General features: G+C 33.1%; 1 long non-coding RNA gene across 1 annotated transcript; it reads left to right on the top strand.

Annotated features, from left to right (window-relative positions):
- Positions 1 to 210: 210 nt before the first annotated feature.
- LOC132760412 (uncharacterized) lies at positions 211 to 3,105 on the top strand. The gene is made up of 2 exons (XR_009629848.1): positions 211 to 1,252; positions 2,295 to 3,105. It is a non-coding gene; the product is annotated as an uncharacterized LOC132760412 (long non-coding RNA).
- Positions 3,106 to 6,556: the final 3,451 nt, after the last annotated feature.

The raw sequence follows: 6,556 nt of genomic DNA, 5'->3' as shown, positions 1-6,556 counted from the left end.
CCCTGCTGTTTGAATTTAGGTTAAAATATTCCTGGGAGTAACCAGAGTGGGTCATATTGTTTTTATTGAATTTCTAAGAAAGATCAAGACTTGTTGAAAATGTACCAACCTGAAAATGAATAAGTGTTAATAGATGCATTAATAGCTAAAGTAAATTTAAAGTATAATTTCCCCTTCCATTTATTATTGGCTAAAAACAGCTTAACTGATTGAATATTGGTTGTCCCGGGATATATATCTATTTAAAGTCTAGCCATTTCATTTTGGGTCATCTTTTTACAATTTGAATAATTATTCTGGAAAAACGAAGTGGGCAAATGATCTAAAGGTTTGTACAAAGATTAGTGTTCTAAACATTCATCAAATGGTACATTTATCTGGAAAAAATATTTCAGTCCCATCATGACAAAATACCTCAATGGAACCCCTTTAAATTGAATTACACTTTTTTTAAATGTATGGGTAAATTCCATTTTCAGTGGTTGAAATTTTTCCTCTTGTCTGATTAATCAAGCTATAGTTTCCCATTTATAAAGCCACAGGTTGTTTTGAAAGTTGAAAAAAAAAATCACTGCCACCTTGATAATTGTTAACCTGAAAAATCTTCAGGCACTTAAAGGGATTTGAACCCCAGACCTCTTGATTACAAGGCAGACACACAACCATGTCGCGAAAATGTCAACACAACAGCAAGACTGTTGGAAATGATCTATACCTGTTCTCAATACATGGTTGAAGTAATTTATCAGTGTTAATTAGACATTTTATATGATTTAACAATTTTTGACACTACTGATATTCACATTTTTTTCACAAATCTACATGTAAAAAATAGATATCATAATAAAATGATAGAACATTTTCTATTTTAGTGGTAATACTGTGGAGTAATATGAAGAAATATTATTAATATTTTATTATCATAAATTTTTCAAATTTTAATTATGTCATTACATGCTGTACACAATCATATTATAGTGTAAACATATATATACATTGTATAGACACATATATACATTGTATATACCAGAGACGTTAAAATACATAAAATGTATTTATATGTCTCTGTATAATATACACACACTAAGAGAGTAGTATTGGATGATTTTGAAAATGAAATCTCTAAATTGATATTTTCAGGGAAATAAAAGATTATTTACTTTAATATTCACTTGGAAAGGCTGGTACATGTAGCTAGAAAAAAGTACAGTATAAGATTAAAGAAAGACTAGAAGATTATTACAAACAACAGGTACTTATATAATATTTAATGTATATTTCACAAACCAAACTGTTTTCCCAAAAAATTAATGAAAACATGCATTTTTACCAGTGTCACCATGGGTCAGATTAACAGACCCATTCCCAGTGGCAAATAATGCCAAATATGCTTTTTTTCTTTTCTTAAAGTCCTAGTGAGAACCCTGATTCAAAGCTGACAATTTTTCTTCATTCCATTTCAATCCAATATGGTACCAGACAGATGATGTTCAAAAACACATTCCATTGTCAATTTTTTATGTATTTTTTATGTATTTTTTATGCTTTGAATGATATACAATTTGTTGGATTAACAACTTTGTACATGGTACTAAATATTTTTCCCAATCAAGATGCAAAATTTCTTAACCCATTACTTCATGAGCATTTTGTGAAAAATGGCTGTTTCCATTGAAAAGTCTCCCGTTACAAGTTCAAATTGCTATAATACTATAAAAACTGCTTCAACACTAATCAAACATGGCACAAATGTTGACTGGACCATTGCCCTTGCAACAACATGCTCAGGCTTAAATTTTCTGTTACCATGGCATCGAGGGGACATCTCAAAATTGCCCAAAATCACTATTTTGCCTCGATTTTTTCAATCAAAATTGATTTCAAAGTGATGCCACTTCTCAATGGATTGAGATATAGTCAAATGCTTTTCAGCGTTGGTTACACGTTACCTTATGATCAATCTGGGGTCATTTACAGCCTCTCACAAGTCCAAAATTTTCTTGGCATCATGCTTAGAATGGTTTCACACAGGTCAGTAAGACCGGTGTACACAATGTACTGTCTGCACATATGTGTCAGAAAAAATATCACAAAAAAGGAATTTAGTATTACTCTGAGTATTTATTAAACAAATTGTATTTCAAATATATTTAAATAGTATTATTGAAAGTCATTTTGTATGACAGACACACAAATCTAGTGCTCTGCATTATAAATGTAAGAAGAGACAAATAAGATAAGCATTTTTTTGCAAATTATTGCACTTCATATAATTTTTATTGCTTTTTTTTAAGGTGGACATGTGTCACTGTCAAGCAAATGAAGATAAGCATCACACTCGGTGGGAATCCCCAGTTTCCAGATGTAGTGGTCATAACTGTATAGGCACCATTAACACTTTGGACTTGTTGGAGTATTTTAGAGGGCTAGTCTGAATTGAATCCCCTGTCAATAGTAAAGGCCAGTCATGAACATTGTGTTGAAGGAAAATGTTAAAACTCGGATTTTCCGCTTAACCAATCATTACTTTACCTTATATTCAGTGGGGTAATGTAGGAAATGGTTACTTTCTGGAACAGAGCTGTCAATTATTTTTAATTTTTTAGCTTGTTAGTGTTATCGTCGGACAGTTGTGAAGTAAAGACATCGCAGTTTGACTGTATACAAGTTGCCTTAAAGAAAGTATGTCAAAATCTTAACAGTTATTCGTTGATTTTGTAGAAATTGACCAGAATTCACCTTTGTTTACACGCATCGCTTGGACGTCAAAAACAACATGCAATGACATTTCAGTGAAATTTGGAAACTTGCTCGTATTTTGGAGCATTTTGTAGGATTTCGATGAAGTAAAAAGTGTTTCTGATACATTATTCCTAGAGACAACCACAAAGATAAAATAGTGATCTGGTGTATTTTTACCGAACAGTTCTTGTTTGTTTTGCATGATATTTTTCTCTCGTTAGGGACCTTTATTCTTTATATATAGTATTATGAGCGTATATATGGGTAAATGTGGTATATAGTGCCTGTGGTTTTAACATGTATCTTAGCTTGCCTGGTGTAATGATAAGTAATAAACCTGAGAATTGAAACTATGAGAATAAATTGTTGTTATTAGTCCCCTTCTATTTTCATTAAGAGGGGACTAAAGGCTGACCCATTTCTGTATGTCAATGAAAGCTGAATTTTGCTATAACTTAAATGGTACAAAAGTAAGGTTCATCATACTGGTATCTGATATAGAACTATACAGAGATTTAGCATGTTATTATAATTTATGCTCCTGAAAGGGAGAGAATATAGTTGCAGTCTTAACCATCTGTCGGTATGGACTCAAGTAATATTCTGGATAAATATCTGTGTTCATTCCATACAGACTTGTACTTTTGGGGAAAAAGGTTGCTCATGGGAGGAAAATATGTTTTTAATGGTGTTTTTGAGATTTTAGTTGATAAAGGAAAAAAAAACATAGTCTGTACTTAGGAAGACATTTGTCCTTCACACTCTTGTCCGAAATATGAATATAACTAGATATGTATTGAAGGGATTTTATGTAAACTTCACAAAGTGATAGAGACTTTTAAGAGGAAGTGCAATGTTCAAGAAACATAACTCTACCTTGCTTCATGTTTTAATTATATTCCTTAAGTTAAAAATGCTTATTCCAAACTATCACTGAATCTACATCAACTTGAACGACTCGAATTTTCCAATGTGTCAAAGAACCATAACTCCATTCCTTAGTTTTTAGCTCACCTGTCACAAAGTGACAGGTCAAGCTTTTGTGATCCCTTTTCGTCTGGCCGTAAACTTTTACTTTCAATGACATCTCCTCATAAACCACTACGCTAATTTCATCCAAACTTCACAAGAATGTTCCTTTGGCTGTCACCTTTAAAAATTGTGCAAAGAATTTAATTCCATGCTGAACTCTGGTTGCCATGGGAACCGAAAGAAAAAAACTTTAAATATCACCTTTAAAAAACCCTAAGAGCTAGAGCTTACATATTTGGCTTGAAACATCCTTTAGTGAGTGTCTACCAAGTTTTTTAAATAAAAGCCCTGGGGTCAAAATTGGCCCCGCCCCAGGGGACATTGATTTTCCCTATGTGCATATAGTAAAAACTTTATAAAATCTTCTTTTAAAGAACCCAAAGAGCTAGAGCTAAGATATTAAGCATGAAACATCATCTAATGAGTGTTTACCAAGTTTGTTCAAATAAAAGGCCCGGGGTCAAAATTGGTCCTGCCCCAGGGGGTCATTAATTTTCTTTAAATGCATATAGTAAAAACTTAAAAATCTTCTTTTAAAGAACCCAAAGAGCTAGAGCTAAGATATTTAGCATGAACATCTTCTAATGAGTGTCTACCAAGTTTGTTCAAATAAAAGCCCCGGGGTCAAAATTGGCCCTGCCCCAGGGGATCATTGATTTTCCCTATATGCATATAGTAAAAACTTCAAAAATCTTTTTTAAAGAACCCAAATAGCTAGAGTTTATATTATAAGTTGAAACATCTTCTAGTGAGTGTCTACAAAGTTTGTTCAAATAAAAGCTCTGGGGTCAAAACTGGCCCTGCTCCAGGGTTGTCATTGTTTTTAACAGTTTGTGTTAATAAAAACTTAAAAAATCTTCTTTAAAAAAACCCCAAAGATCTAAAGGATAGAAATTAAGCATGGACAATCTTCTTATGGATGTCTTCCAAGTTTGTTCAAATAAAAGCCCTTGGGTTAAAACTGGCCCTGCAGGGTGGGGGGGGGTATATACAGGTGAGCAACCTCAGAGCCATCATGGCCCTCTTATTTAATTATCTACCTTTATTATACATGTACTTAATTATGCTTGTCCAGAGAAATGCTGGAAAAGAGTTGATGAAATTTGATTAAACTTTTACACAGCGAAAATAATCAAGTGAAAGAAAGTGTTTTTTCAAAGAACCCTAATTTTTGTGTCGCCTTGAAAAGGTGACATAATAGGGGTTACTTTTGTCGGCGGCGTCTGTGTCGTTGTCGGCGTCCCCTAAAGCTTGTCCAGAGCATAACTCAGTCACTATAAGTCTGATTGACTTCAAACTTGGTATGCATGCTTCTTTTGATAACCCGAAGTGCAGTGCACAAGGACCGGTACTCTGCAGTTCTTATTTTTTGAGTTATTGCCCTTTGTTAATTTTCATACTTTAATTTTGTCCGGGCCATTTCTCTTCAACTAAAAAAGCTATGGACTTGATACTTCATAGGATGATAGATCTCATTAAGAAGAAGTGCAGTGCACAAGAGCCAGTACTCTGTACTTCCTAATTTTTGAGTTATTGCCCTTTGTTAATTTTCATATTTTATTTTTGTCCGGGCCATTTCTCCTAATGAATAAAAGCCATGGACTTGAAACTTCATAGGATGATAGGTCTCATTAAGAAGAAGTGCAGTGCACAAGAACTGTTACTCTGCATTTCTTATTTTTTGAGTTATTGCCCTTTGTTTATTTTCATACTTTAATTTTGTCCGGGCCATTTATCCTTAAGTATAAAAGCTATGGAATTGAAACTTCATAGGATGATAGATCTCATTAAGAAGAATTCCAGTGCACAAGAACTGGTACTCTGCATTTCTTATTTTTTGAGTTATTGCCCTTTGTTGATTTTCTTTCTTTATTTTTGTCCTGGTCATTTCTCCTCAAGTATGGAAGCTATGGACCATCCTGGTATGATAGATCTTATTGATAAGAAGTGCAGTGTTCAGAAACTGCTGCTCTGAACTTATTATTTTTTTAGTTATTGCCCTTTGTTATTTTTCATACTTCATTTTTGTCCTGGCCATTTCTCCTAAACTACATTGTTCACAAGGCGACACATCCGACTCGCGGAGTTCTAGTTTCTAGCTTAATTTTACAATTATCATCTCTTAAAATACATGTACAACAACTTTTAAAATAATGGTTGTCTGGAGTAAATCTTTTCAATGATATCACACTCAAACTAAATACAGTTGTAGAGACTAGTGAGCAGAAGTCTTGTGTCAAATAACCAAGATTCTACATTACTTAGTTTTTGAATTATCTCCGTATATATTTCATGATACTGTTCTGAGGGTGGATTAAAATATTGAAGGAATTTGATTGAAACTTTATAAACGTTATACAGTGAAAGAGATTAGCATGAGAATTGCAGTAAACAAAGGCCATTATAAGTTCTAATGACATGGTCACATTCATATAATGTGATGCAAAAAATATTGACCATTTGAATGTTTACTTGATACTGATACAGAAAATTTGATATATATCACAATTGATTATTTTTTCATATCTTTGTCTCCCTTTATAATGTCATGTGTTAAAATAGTCAAGCTTGCTGTTTCCTCTGGTAGCTCTAATTTCACTTGTTGCTCTTGTCAAAAAAGGCCAATAACGATTTATGATCGACCTACACGTACATGTAACCTAAATATTATATTTGAACATGTGTGTCATAGAATAATTGTATCAACTACTGTTCATTTACTGAATTGTGCACTTTATATTTATCAACCGGCAACACCCTTTACTCATTGAAGTATCTGCCC

The sequence above is a fragment of the Ruditapes philippinarum genome, unplaced genomic scaffold (genome assembly GCF_026571515.1).
Source record: "Ruditapes philippinarum isolate M1 unplaced genomic scaffold, ASM2657151v2 ctg4672_1_1_1_1, whole genome shotgun sequence".
Taxonomy (NCBI): domain Eukaryota; kingdom Metazoa; phylum Mollusca; class Bivalvia; order Venerida; family Veneridae; genus Ruditapes; species Ruditapes philippinarum.
Note: the sequence above shows the minus strand (reverse complement) of the source record. Positions and strands in the feature narration are given on the sequence as shown.